The 13,463-nt window shown below is 46.8% G+C and overlaps 1 protein-coding gene across 3 annotated transcripts in view; it reads left to right on the forward strand.

Annotated features, from left to right (window-relative positions):
• The window catches only part of CA10 (carbonic anhydrase 10), a 319,808-nt gene that overhangs the window by 188,226 nt on the left and 118,119 nt on the right, over window positions 1–13,463 (forward strand). The window lies entirely within an intron of this gene.

A 13,463-nucleotide genomic window follows, 5' to 3' on the forward strand; every position in this document is an offset into this window, starting at 1 on the left:
CAGGTATAGTTTTCTTTGTTCGCGTTGAAACCTTCTGCCTCCTTTCATATCACAAAAGTAATGTTTTAATAGTTTTCTTTGTTTGATTTGTGGGGGTGGGTGTTTTTTAAGGTAGCAGAAACAAAAGGTTTTTTTAATTAGAATTCTGAAAGGCAGGGAGGAAAGTGGACAAGTTTTACAAAAAAGGGCTTCCCTTTTAAAATTAAAACAGCCACCACAACTGTGAACAACTAATTAGCCAAGGACTGTGAACCCCTGGCTTCATGCATTCTTGTCTTTCTCCAACAAACATTTTCTGAGCGCCTGCTTTGTGCCAGGCACTGTGTTGGGCATCAAGGTTCCCAATGTTCATAAAACAAGATCTCTGCCTTTAGGAAGCACACAATTTAGTAGGGGAGGGGGGGCACAAAAAGACATGGAAACAAGATAACTATTATTCACAGAGGTCTATAAAGGGCACAGTGGTGGTGAATGGGAAGGCCGGATCCGATCTTTGATGGGGGGAGTGGAGAAGGGACAGACAGGAGCAGGGCCACAGAAGGTGCCAGAGAGCTAATCCATAGACTTGCTTGGGCAGAATTGTGTATTTTCCAACTATCTTCTGTCTGAGAAGTACAGGGTGTGTATGTAGAAAAGAGGGGGCCACTTGCTCTCTTATGGGATGTTTCATTGAATTTCTATGAAAGTTTTGATAATGCACCTAGTCATTCCAGAAAGTAATTTTCAGTCTTCAAAGAAAATAAGAAACAAGGCTCTTTCACTGAGTAATGAATGCATTCAGCTCTTCTTGGCAATTAAGCAGCCCCATCCCCTGTCACTGAGTTAGTGCACAAGCCACTTGGTGGTATTTCTCAGGAGCTGTAAGGCTGCAGCATTACTAACAGACGTATTTCCATGGGGGATTGGAGGCAGGTGGGAGTTGATTTAGAAGGTACTGGTTCTATCGGGATCTTTCCTACAATAGAATAAATCAGCTAAGACATCAAGAATACGTATCCAAAAGACCTAGGCTAGAATTGAGACTCAGGCAAGATAATTTAGTGAGAAATGGCCCAAATTCAGAACCCAGAGCCAGGAGCTTTAGAGGTTTCTCAGCTATCTCACTGGGGCTTAGATTTTTTAAATCTGTTAATATTTGTAAAATGAGTGAATTAATGGATGAATGTAAGAGGAAGACTCTAATACCTGCACCACCTACTTCATAAGAGTTTTAAGCAAGGTAATCAATTATACAATGAAAAGATAAAATGCTTGAAGATACTTAAATTCTGATTTTTTAATCAGTGGTGATAAATATCCCTTTAAGGGTTTCAGAGTCTGAGAATATACAGATTATTTTATCATCCAAATTTGTCCTTGAGCGGGAGAGAAGAAATAACTCAAAGAGCAGGTGTTATATTGCTCGTCTCATAGATGATTAGCTGGCTCAGATCTCCGAAAACCTAGCCTCCTATGGACTAGACTAAAAACAAATTTGGAAGTTGTAAACAATGGAAAGTCTTCCATAACACTGAAATAATGGCAATCTTAATCCCTCGTATACATCTACTTGACATGTATAAAATATCTCACATTTTCACATTTGATTGTGTACGCATGAAAGGCACTGTTTGTTAAAGTAATGGTGTTGGCTAATGCTTTCAGGGCAGCATTATGTAGTGGACAAAACATACAGGTTGGAACAAGAGAGGCTTGACATGGATCCGCTGCATGACCTTAGACAAAGCGTTTTAAAAGCCCAAGTCACAATTTCCAGTCGATGGTGAACTGGATCTAGTCTTTCATACCCAACATTATAGGGTGTCATAAGAAATCAGGGAAATTTTAAGTATACATAGTATCTGCCAAAGGGCAGACCCTCAGGTTTGTGTTCCTGCCCTTGTCCGCAGGGGACTTTGTAGAGTAGGGTCCTTCCAAGTCAGGTGCCATGATAATGCTAAAAGGGGACACTCATGTTTCCTGGAACCTCAACTTGCAAAGGGAAAGCTTTACCAAGGTCTTCTAACCCTATTCCGCTTTCGATAATTCTTCCTGGGAGAATTTTCCTGAGGGCTTGGACCTCACACAGCACTAACCTGATTCCTTTCACTGACTTTCCCCCTAAATTGTGGGAGGGAGGAGATCTGACCTCAAACCAGTATATATGTTCCATTTCTTATGACATTACAGATGTTCACACAACATTTCTCTTCCCAGCTCTTCTCCCAGCCTCGCCTCCCCCTTCCCTCTTCCATTACCCCGGGTGTTTTGCTCCCTGGGTAAAACCCCCCAATGAAAGCAACTAAAAATGTACAATGAGGATTAAAACATAAGACAAGCTCCTTCTCTTTCATACCCAAGTATGTTCACCTTTGGGGAGGGTTTCTGGCACCCGCACCTCTCCCTGTAAATCCTCTCCCCACCCAGTGTCGCACTTCTTTGCGCCACCAGTTTTATACCATTTGGCACATGTAATTTCCTATTCTTCCCACGTCCATTTTCCTTGGCCGTGGTGTCCACAGGCACCACACAAATGTTAGGCTGCAAGTGGGTGACTGAACTGAACAGGTGTATTTTTTTCCTCTGCTCTTAAGTGCTTGACTGCCTAGTGGGAATGGGTGTGGGCAGGATGCTATGAGGAGCACCCTGCAGGCCAGTGTGGAGAAGGCCTGGGTCACCCACGCGCCGTGTGCCCTGTCCTGGTGCTGCCTCGTCTCTGCCCTTTGACCTCCCGTCCCTGTCTGTCTCCACGCAGTGAGCTCTGACTGCAAAGAAGGGACCCAAGGGACCCGACTTCTTTACAGCATCAACTTTGCCCGTGTGCTCGCGCCTGGTACCTTTTTCAAAGTGCTTTTCCGTAGAGCATCTCACTGGATTTACAGAGGGATTATAGGATCTTGAGCGGAAAGAAAGACATTTTTCCTTTATGGCATGTTTACCTTGGCCGGCGAGAATGACAGGCGAGAGAAGGAGAGCCAACCTGCGGGTTCTAGGAAGGATGCCTTGCTCGTTGGCAGTGTCAACAAAGTCCGTAGTGGTCCAATTTATGTTTGCTTCTCACAGTCCCTTCTAAGTCGATGAGTGAAATCTATGTGTAGAAAACCTGCAGGAGAGGTGTGTTGATGGTGGCTGGGAACCTAAGCCTCTTACGTCTCATTTCATGTCTTTCCTTCCTACTTCTCTCGTCCCTCCTCCCCCGTGGGTTCGATCACCATCATCCTCAACAGCAAGGTGGCTGTGCTTGTGCTCTTCCGTCCACCCCTCTTCCATCTGGCTAATCCTTACTCACCCTTCTGGCTCCAATGCCCTCTCTTACCTTCCTCACGGCCCCTCTCTGTGCTCCAGTAGCATTATGTCTTTTACACCCTGATGGCACTTAACGCCAGCACTGCCCATTCAGTTGGCTAAGTGCCCGATTACCCACCTAACTCAAAGGCAGGTGTTATACGTTAGATACATTTTTATATAAAATACATAAAGTACTTAGAGTACTGCCTGCAGGCAGTAAAACTCAATAACTATTAGGAGTTATTGTTGTGGGGAACCCCCTCCCACTGTTACATGCCCTGGCACCTGGGAGGTACAAAGTGAATGCTTATTTTATTGAATTGACAGATAACAGCAACAAAAACACCTTCCTTCAAAACCTAATTACATCCCGCCTCGTGCTGGTTTGATGTCGGTGCCAGCGCTGGCCTCGTGGAGTGGCAGAGGAGGGCCTGAGCGTGGGTTGGGAGGGGCAGGCCGCAGCCAGCTCGGATGTTTAAGGGCAGGTACGTGGTCCGCGGACCACGGTGCCACTTCTGAGGGGCCCCAAGGTTAATCTGGACTCAAAAATAGATGGGTCCAAGGCACAGTGTCAACCCAGATTCAGCCTTGCCACCCTCTCTTCAGAGGTCCTCCGTGTCCCCAGCACAGGTTACTCTGGGTGACTGACCGCTTCCTCTTCCAACACGAGGGGTTTGGACCCCCCCACAAGTTGGAACTGACATCATCCCAGGAATAAACGCCCCCCGAGGAGCTAGTGTCCAGATGCATGATGTTTATCTGCAACTCTCTCGAGCCACAGAGGCACAAGGCCAAATTGTCTTTGCCACTCTTTTGAGAGCTCTCTCACACTTTTCCTGTAAAAGGATAGAGTAGCAGGGCGGGGGTCCCACTCCCAGAGCACAGCCTAACACGGTGTCCAGCCAGGCAGCGGGGCCCCTCACACTGCTCCGCGGCAGAGGAGGGAATGCGGGACTGGCTTTGCTAGTAAACTCCTGCTTGCAAACTTCCCCAATAAAGTCTGCTTTCGCCTGACAGTGGGATGGCTGCCGTTACCTTCCATCCCCATCAACAATGACCTTTAATTGCCTCGAAAACCAGATAAGTTTCATCAGCCCCTTTCAGCAGTTGAGGAATCTGGAGCTCAACTGATTTAAGTAACTTGCTCAAGGATCACAGTAATTGGAGGAGCAGGGATAGAGGCCAAGTGGGCCTGACACCAAAGCCTTCGTGCCTTGGCGACCCCTCCCCTGAGGGTGGGAGATGACTCATCGCTAGCGGCAAGGACCCTGCTCGCAGCTCTGGCCAGGCCACGTACACAGATTCTGCTGGTCTCTCTGAACCTGCACTTAAAGAGGAAGCAAAACATCAGTGGCCCAACTTTATTGTGATCATTTGGACAGCGAGCAATATCCCTTTCTTTTGAATAACTGCCAGTGCACCGATGAGGCTTTTCAGGGAAATGAACAGAGCATCCTCCGAGGAAGAAGGCGGCTCCAGGAAGAGGGTCTGCCCTCTTCCCGTTTTCCCATGAAAACCTGGAAAGTGCTCCGTGCAGTTTCACTGCACAGAACTGAAGCCTGGGATAATCTCTAAACCGTCCTCACGCATCATATGCTGTGTTTCAAAGGGGAGAATAGGCAGTGAGGAGATTCGTGCACTCGCAGGCCTGCCTCTGAGCATCCAGGATCAATGTGGAGGCTGAGTAAGCTGCGCTCTATAGATTCCTGCAGTCAAGTTCATCCAGGCGCCCGTTCCCCTCCCTCTAACGATGCCGAACCCCACGCTCTCCTCCCAAGTACTTTAACTTGCACTTGGTCACTGCGAGAAGACAGGGACTTAATGAACTGCAAAGAGAAAAAGAAAGTTGCATAAATCATCTTTGTACCCTTTTCTGTGGTCTTGCCGTGGCTGTGTGTGTTTTTTTCCATCACTGTGGTGCCTCCAGTGGCTTCTCTTTGCTCGACAGTGGAAATTATATTATAAACCACCTTCTCGGCAATGTAGCACACCAATAAAAACATAAAATAATTAGGATAAGTAACAAAGATAAATTAATGTTAACATGGCACAATATTATTTTACCTTGTATTACAATAACTTTCTCCTAGCTGATTCCTGTTAGATCTTTTATTATTTTTTTCTTGTTAGAACTTTTAGAGAACAGTTGTCTCCATATATATATATATATGTGAATATATATAAATGAATATAAATATATATATAAATATATATATATTTAAGGATAAATATATATATATTTAAGGACCACTGCCTATCAGAGCCAATTTTACAAAGTCGACTTCCAGGAAGGGACTAGTACCCAGCACTCTTTTTATTTTTTACTCTCTGGCAGTCAGTCCTGCCTTTGAAAATGATAAGATAATGAGTTTGAGGATTCAACATAACTCTGTGTCTTAAAGGTAGCATTGAAAATTAAAGTGAAGTATTAATTAAAGATTAATCAAAAGTCCTAGACCTCTAGTAAATCCAGTGCTTTGTGCTTCGTTCTGAATGGCCCAATTTGAAAGAGTATTTCAATTTAACTAGAATTTTAATCAGCTGGCTAGAAGTTCGGAGAGCAAAAGAGGAAGAAAAAGAAATAATCCTGAGGATAAAGGCTTAAAAACGCATCAAAGGCTGTTGAAAAATAAGCTCTTAATCTGTGTCAGGTTGGAGGAAAGAATGCCGATAGGAGGAGGGCAGGTGCATTGGTTTCTCCTGACCACTAGGGTGATGGCATCACTGAGACCCACCAGTGAGGGTGGGCAGCCTGCTAGTGCCCAAGGGGGAAGCCTGAAACCCAGAGGACTTCACAGGCACCTCCCAGGAGAGACGCTAAGGGAGCGGCAGAGGAATCAAACCTGCTTGACTCCCAATGGCCTAAGTTCAGCAACTCTCCCTACTGGAAGGGCAGATTTTACCCACCCCAGAACCTCCCAGGAGTCTGGTCTTGCTCGGCCCCTATCTCTCACAAAATCTTAGACTGAAAAGGTCCTCACCCCTGCCTCCATTCCAAAGCATTGAATGGTCTCTACAGAAGACCAGTGCTGCTTGATTACCACTAGTGACAGGAAACTCACTTTTCACCAGTGCCATTCATTCCACTGTTGCTTAGCTCATACTTCATGCTCTTCCTTCAGTTGTTCAAAATTTCTCTCCGGTAATATGGTCCTTGTTTTCCACCTCTGGAACCTAAAAACGCAAGGGAAATGTTAGGTTGGTTGTCTCATGGTCATTGTCAGGAGGACTGTCTACCAATGAAGATTTTACAAATGTCACTGGAAATGGAACCAGAATCTTCTAGGAGAGACTGTCCCTTTCACAAACCAGTCCTGCGGGTATTAAAAACCGCAGGTTTAATGTGTCTGAGTATTCTCCAGGTTAATCCTCAGCGGTTATCAAGCAATTTCGTGAACACCTGCAAAGTTTCCCCCCAAATTGCACAGAAAGACATCTGCCCTTTTTTACCTTCAGTCCAGTATGTTTTGAAGACTAACCATGGTGCAGTCCTCTGTAGTTAGTACGTGTTCGGAATGGGATTCTTTCTTTGACTTTGTATCACAGTAGGTCATACCACCTACCCTCCTGGTCAGCTTCCAGGTGCCAAGGTAGAGTGGAAAATGCCTAGGGAGACATGACTAAGGAGCTCTGCCCCTGCTGATTACCAAATGCACCCCCAGTTCCATCATCAGCATTTTTAACGCTTAGGTTCTTCAACTGTAAAAAGAGGTTGTATGAAGATTAAACGAGGCGATGCATGTAACATTTTCTTACAACTTGTAAACACACATTTGGCAAACACCTTACCTTGTAAGTGGTATTAAACTCTCTGTAGTCTAAAATCACCAGGCTCTATGCATGTGTTGTCAAGTCACCGTCCCTGGAAGGATTACGTGTCAGCACATTCCACACTAGTCCTCCCTCTTCTAAAACAGTTCTTGTTTAGCAGGGGCCAGGAGTCGCATGCAGCACTATTGTCCCCATTTTACAGGTGAAGAAAGCGAAGTGAGCAAGTCTCTGCCCTGGCCACACCAGGGCATGTGACAGAACCAGGATTCACACCCAGACCTCTCTGACAGTGGGTCCATTGGAAGGTTCAGAAGCAACTGGAAATTGGCCTGGGTGAACTGGAAACCAGAATTTGCTAGGAAAGCTCCTCCTAGAGGAACAGATTCCTGTTGCCATTCTGGTCAAGGGGAAAGCAGACTTAGACATCAGTTGCCTATCCAGCAGTCAGCCTCTCTCCCTTCTTTCTTGATAATGGAATCAGGATGTTCCAGCCCCTGGTCATAAATCACAGTCACATTCCTCTTTGTTAGATGTTTCCTTTGCAACTAACTAATGGTGGTCTCATGACCACCCCGGTCAGAGGAAAATAATGTGGAGCATGGAGATGCTTCTAGAAAAATATTTTATCTTTGATTTTTTTTTTTAGGGGAGGGGAAAAACAAAGGAAGAAAGCTCCTTTTCTACCCATTCATTTCTTTTCTACTTGAAGCAACAAAGTGTGATGATATGATGTTGGGAGCCACTGACAGTCATCTCGGTCACTGACCATGACCTTGAGACAACCAACCTTAAGATAAAAAATAAACACACAAAACTTGGGAGGATAGAGGCTAAATTTTTAATGATATTTTGAGCCATTTCACTGACCCTGGGCTCACCTACTTCCTTGTTATTGACGACACTTGTCAGGGCTGTGAGTTGCAAATAACAGTATCCTCTGTGGCTGGTACAAGTAAAAACAATAAATCTCAAAGGATGGGAGGTAACTCAGTCTCTCCAGGGGGACCCGAGAGCTGGGCTTTAAAACTACAGAGATAAGAACAATGTCTAACTATGCCATGGGAACTGTTTTAGTGAAAACCTCACCACCATAGCCATTGCCCTCAACCCCAATGCCGCTCATGCCTCGATGCTAGAAGCTCTGAAAAAGTAGAAGCCTCCACCACAGTGATCACCAGAGTATTGAGTGCCTCACACCTGACCACTTCCTTGCATTGCCTACTTTGGAATACAAGCCTTACATGGGGTACGGTCAATTGGTAGAAGCCAAATCTCAGACCTGTGCTGTAGCTGCAAGGGAGTCCGGGAACGTGAGTTGTCTGGTCTCTATTTTGGGGAAGGCAGGACATGTAATAGGAGATAGGACCAAAATACAGGGAAGGTATGGGGCAGCCACAGGTGACACATATCCACTAGACTGAGACAATCACATGCCATAATTCCTTCAGCCGATGCCAGTCAGTCATCCTGTTACTTGGCTTCCTCTTCTCCATTGGTGTGGAGTAAGCAGAGAGGTTGCATGTTGGCTTCCTGGCTGGAGCAGAGCGTCAGCTTTCTACACCTGGAATGCCTGGGACCCAACCCTGCAAGCTCAGACCTGTGCAAAAGCATAGAATGAGGTGAAGTCCTGGGGTTTTCAAGAGATATGGCTTATTGGCATCAGCTGGTCATAAACCTTTCGTGAATAAAGTAACAGGAGTGACAGAGCATAGAAGCATAGAATTGTAACGCCGAAACAGACATCAGAAATTGTTTCTTAAAAAGCACAACATTCTTCCTAAATCAGGGGCACCTTAAAGAGAGAGAAAGAAGAAAAACAAAGGCATCCCCGTTCCACTCTGCATTAATCTCATGCATTCTTGAGTTAAGGGACAGCTCTGAGACCTCGGCCTGCGTCTCACCCTCAGTCACCTATGTGTCCACCCTTGACTTCTTTTTGTCTACATCAACCCTTCCTCCCTTTGGTTTGGGGTCATTCCTGAACCTCACAATGAGGGCCTCAATCATCTTCTGTTCTAGGAACAAACAAAGGCTTGGAAATCAACCTAGCCTGGACTCTGGTTCCATCTGAGCAAGACCTTGAACAAGCCACTTGCCTCTCCAAACCAGAGTATCTTGGCTTGTAAAGCTGGAGTGATCATTATAGTGACTTCACTGAGCTGCTGTGAGAATTGGATTGCTAACCTGTTATTGAAAGCATCTAACACAATGCCTGGCACGTAGTAGGCACCTAAACAGATGCTAGTTCCCTTCTTCCTTTCCCTCTGTGGTCCTTCTGGGATTGCGCTGGTTTGCAATTTGCGTGTATCTCCCTTGTGACTCCTTTTCCTGAGTACTAGCATGAAGCATTTAAATGGAGCTCCTGGCTGCTGCCTTTATTTGCGTGGAGCTGACTTTGCAAGATGTCACAGGAAGAATCCTTCGAACCCCCACTGAATACCACCTCAGCACCTCGCTGCTCTTCGCAGCCCAGCCCCTGACAGTCAGCTCTACACATGCGGTGCTCGATTTCTTGGGAGCAGGAATTGAGGCTTCAGCAATCGTGTATATAACGAATGTTTACAGTCACCGGAGCTATAAACTTGGTAAAGAATTCAAGCTCTTTAAAAATTAAAGCGCCAACTGCAGGGAGGCTGCAATGGGCTGTTCAGAGGATTCGGAACACACCCGTGGCAGGCAGTCTTTGAATCACACGAGTCTCTCCTGCCAACAGTCTTCATTGCTGTAAAATCACTTACACCCTCGAGCAGGGCTCCGTGTGTCAGGGGAGTCAGGAAACACCAAGAAGAGCTGAAGAGCAGTTCTTGAAGGGGGCTTGTTGGGCCACGTGATAGGATTCCAGGAGCCCTCCTGGGTCCTGTACCGTCAGGGCTCTCTAACAAGGGGCCTGCTATAGTCTCTTATAGGGCTCCCGCCGGCTGATACTGGCACAGGGCTTGGGCTGTGCTCTGAGCCTACCGTTTTGCTCATTAAAAACAATCATTGGGTTCCTGGCCCAGTAGAACAGAGCTGATATGAGGGGGAAAGAAAACAGCAGCCAGTGAGCTCCTAGTCTGAGTGAGGCTCCTAGACTCACGTCCTCCTGTTTAATTCATGAGCAAGGTAAGCCCTTGAGCAGGTAAATCAACAGGGGTCCCAGTAGGAAAGGACAGCACGGATTAGGGTAACTTGGGGAGGGGTTAGCAGAGGGGCTGTGGATGTAGGTGTGTGCAGGGTGGAGAGAAACCACGAGGAGAGTGCAGTGCCCAGCACTGGCTGTCACTGTCCATAGACCTGCGGGGACAAATGAAGAGTTCCAGGTACAGAGGGCGGCCTTAAGGTGAGCAGTGGCCCCCGCTGAGGAACACAGCCAGCCCAATGTGACCCAGGGAGTGGGGGCGGGGGGTGATGGAATAAATTCCTTGACCTCGTGCCCCCTCCTCGCTCGCCTCCTACCAGGGCCCCTTGCCGGCTAACCCCAAATGGAGCAGGGCAGCTGGTGCTGACCACAGGGTCAGCCTCGCAGAGCAGAGACAGTGGAAGGGCTGGAGGCAGGACCTAGGGGTAAAGCAGAGCATCCGACACAAGCGGGGCTTGAAGGATGTGAGGCTAAGGGTTGGCGCGAGGAAATCCACCCAGGGAAACGTGCTCACCTCCTGGCCCCCTCATTGCATAGGCTTGTGAGGCCTTTCCATGCCTTCTTTCATTTGCTGTGACAACCCCGTGAGTCATTACCCATCTTCTACACGTGACACCGCCTTCCCCACGTCCAGGCTTCAAAGGCCTGGTTGGGACCAGAACTCCCCTGGTGCTGTGGTGCTAATGCCACCATGTGAGTGACGCACCTTGCTCACGGTGTCCGGAAGGGTCATCTCCGCAAAAGGACCTCATCGGTCCCGTCCTGCTACTCTCTTCAGTAGTTGGCGCCTTCGCTGCGTCCCCGTTTATATAGCACTTTATTCTGCTTTCCATCCGCTGTACCGGAAGGCCATGGAAAATCCACAGAATCCTTGGGCCTCCCTGGAGCTGAGAGGCCACCTGTCCCGGGCAGATCCCATTTCTCTGTTCCCACAATGCCTGGGCAAGTTACTTAGCTTCTCCATGCCTCAGTTTCCTCATTGGTAATAGGCAAGACAGGTAATATAAGTATAAGCACTTACCTCCTAGAGTTGTTACAAGGATTATTTGAGTTATAAATGTAAAGAGCCTAGCATAGAGTCCCTTCTAGATTATTAATTATGGTGATATTTCAAGGATGTTCCCACAACTAAAAAAAAAATTAAATTTAAAAAAAAAAAAGTTTAAGAAGCATCCAAACCTGCTTAAACGTCACCTTTTGACACAATCTGTGATTACATATCTTTAGCGTTTTTTACACATTCTTTAGTCCTGTTCTTTTCTTCCACACGTGGACACGTGGTCAGCAGACAGGTGCCGCAGGCCTCTGGCGGAGGCTCAGGAAGCGCTGCTCTTGGCACGTCTAATGATTCCCATTTCAGATTCAATCAGATTCGATTATAAGACTTATACTTCCAGACTCCACTCTTTCACGTCTCTGTTTCCCACTGACGTTCACAAAATAATAAGGGAAATGCAATGAAACGGTGCAGTCATTGAGCAGCGTGGCAGAGCAGACGGCGGTCCCAACACGCTGCCCTGGTGGCTGGTGAGCGATGCCAGCCATCGCCCGCTTCCCTGTGCCCGGGTCAGCGCGGTGAGGGAGCCGGAGCAGCGGAGCATGAGAGATGCCACACGGTGGGTGTGAGCAATCTACCGTGGCTTACAGAGATCTGTACAACACACAGAAGTGTAAATGGGTCAAGAGACAAATATCCCGAGGTCCAGGAGCACGCCAGCAAAGGCCTGGAGGGAGACATGCCTGAAAAATAAGAGATTCAACACATAACTGTGACTAGAGCTCAGGGCAGGGGTCGGGAGAACATCAACATTTTAAACACAGATGGATCAGTGCTGGGCTGAGCCATGTGGGAGCCTGAGGCAAAAGGAAAACTCAGTCCTACTGATCTGATCCTTTATTTTTAATTTTGAAGTCTTGTTCGGCATAGGTTTTTGTCATTAATTTTTTTAAATAGTGCATGAAAATATCATTTCTTTTGATTACTGGATTTTTTGTGTGTCCCCCCCCTTACATTTTGCGGTGATGGGCACCCCACTTGCCTCACCCTAATCCCAGCCCTGCTAGAGTGTGTGTGGCATGAAGGGGTGCATTGAAAGAGGTGTCTTTGAAGTCACCTGGCCTGGGATCAAATCCCGGCTCAGGTTGACCCTCAGCCTCATCCTGAGTATGTTGCGTTGGGTAATTGACTTTCCTTTTAAATGCCTGGTTTCTTCCTCAGCAAACCCTCCTTCTGATCTACCAAGTCCTGTGCAGTATCCTTTCTCTGTGTTTCTGGTGAACCACCTTTTACACTCTATCCATGTATATTTATTGAGTACCTACTATGTGCAGGGCACTGTTCTGTATAATAGCAAAACATCAGTGAACCAACAAAGTACCTTGGAGCTTCCCTTCTATGGGTGGAGCACAATAAACACCTAAATAACTAATTGAATATATGAGCAGTGGCATTAAGTCCTTTAGAGACAAATTATGCAAGAAAGTAATGACAATGGGAGAGTTAGAGTGCTATTTTATATAGGGCGATCAAGAATAACCTGAGGCCTGAAGAAAGTAAAGAAGCCAGCTGTGTGAATATCTACAAAAAGGATGTTTTAGAGCAGGATTAGTGGCAAAGTATTAGTTCCATTAGCTCATTAATAGTTTTTTAATGGGGCGCATTAGCCCCAAACAGCTCCCACCTCCGTGGGGCTCTGCTGAGAGTTTGGTTGTGTGTAAACCAGCAAGCCTGTGACCTCAGTCAGTGGCTACAAGGTCCAGTTCCTGGGCATCAACCTCATCAGAGCGTAATTCTTAAAGGCATTTCACAATTGGTAAGGGTTTGCAGTGGCCCTGGACCCAAAGCCACCAAGTGCTGGAGACCAGTTCTGTGGTCAAAAGGACACTGCCACCATGGAGGGGTAGGGGGAGGCCATGCAGATTAAATCCAAGCCCCGAGGCCCACTTGGCAGGAAAGAAAATTCCCACTGAGATTTACCTTCGGAGGTTTCAGTTGTTTATGGGTGATTTCCTCAGTACTCACACTCGCCGACACCCGAACATGAAATAAATATATATTTAAACTCCCATTTAGTGATATCGAGTGAGAGGCCTAAACTCGCAGTGATTTTCTAGAATGCAGTTATTCTCGATCGTAAACCTGGGCAGATAGCCATGGCTGCTAATGCCCTGTTTCTTCACATCTTTTTCATGGACTTCAGGATGACACATCAGCGCCTCTTTCCTGCCCCACGAGAGGATGGCGCTAGGAGGTGCCTGATGTGGGATCCTTACCTGAGGCTGCTAGAAGAAGAGCTGTAACAGAGTT

This window comes from Miniopterus schreibersii, assembly GCF_964146895.1.
Source record: "Miniopterus schreibersii genome assembly, chromosome: 16".
In the NCBI taxonomy this organism is placed as follows: Eukaryota; Metazoa; Chordata; class Mammalia; order Chiroptera; family Miniopteridae; genus Miniopterus; species Miniopterus schreibersii.